The 1,050-nt window shown below is 47.2% G+C and overlaps 1 pseudogene; it reads left to right on the plus strand.

The window, feature by feature from the left end:
- Positions 1-251: 251 nt before the first annotated feature.
- On the plus strand, positions 252-749 carry LOC115860299 (transcription initiation factor TFIID subunit 12 pseudogene; annotated as a pseudogene).
- The last annotated feature ends 301 nt before the right edge of the window (positions 750-1,050 follow it).

Raw genomic sequence — 1,050 nt, forward strand, 5'->3', positions numbered from 1 at the left:
CTGCGCGTCCGGAGCCTGTGCTCCGCAACAAGAGAGGTCACAACAGTGAGAGGCCCGCGTACTGCAAAAGAAAAAAAAAAAAAAGATGTCTTACTTGGGGAGGGCCGAGCAGTCGGACTGCCCGCTGAGATGAGCGCTTCACTGGGGCAGTCTCTGCATACCATGGGGAGATAGACGCTGCTGCCTTTGGGCTTGGTCCTCATAGCTCCAAAACGAAACAAGATCTCGATAAGCTCTATGAGCTGAAGTCCAAAGGGCATTAGATTATGAACCAGTTTGGCCCCTCAGCCCCAGTCAACCTGTCCAGTTTCTCATCATTAAAACCGGAACCAGCTAGCACCCCTCCACAAGGCTCCATGGCCAATAGCCCTACAGTGGTAAAGATCCCAGGCGCTACTGGGACGGTAGAGTGTCTCAGCCCTGAAAACAATCAGGTATTGACCAAGAAGAAGTTACAAGACTTAGTAAGAGAAGTGGATCCTGATGAGCAATTGGATGAAGATGTGGAGGAGATGCTACTGCAGATTGCTGATGATTTTATCGAGAGCGTGGTGACAGCAGCCTACCAGCTTGCTCGGCATCGCAAGTCCAGCACCCTGGAGGTGAAAGATGTCCAGCTGCATCTAGAACGCCAGTGGAACATGTGGATCCCAGGGTTTGGCTCTGAAGAAATCCGACCCTACAAAAAAACTTGCACCACAGAAGCTCACAGAGAAATGGCATTGATCTGGAAAACAACCAAGAAATAACATACGGAAAGGTCAGGGAATGGACAACAATGTATTTGGAGATACTTGAGCTGAGACCTCAGTTATCTCATCCTTGGATTTTTTTTTTAATGCTTTACAGAGAAGCATATATATATATTAACATCTTTATTGGGGTATAATTGCTTTAAAATGTTGTGTTAGTTTCTGCTTTATAACAAAGTGAATCAGTTATACATATACATATGTTCCCATATCTCTTCCCTCTTGCATCTCCCTCCCTCCACCCTCCCTATCCCACCCCTCCAGGCAGTCACAAAGCACTGAGCTGATCTCCCTGTGC

This window comes from Globicephala melas, chromosome 3 (genome assembly GCF_963455315.2).
Source record: "Globicephala melas chromosome 3, mGloMel1.2, whole genome shotgun sequence".
Taxonomy (NCBI): domain Eukaryota; kingdom Metazoa; phylum Chordata; class Mammalia; order Artiodactyla; family Delphinidae; genus Globicephala; species Globicephala melas.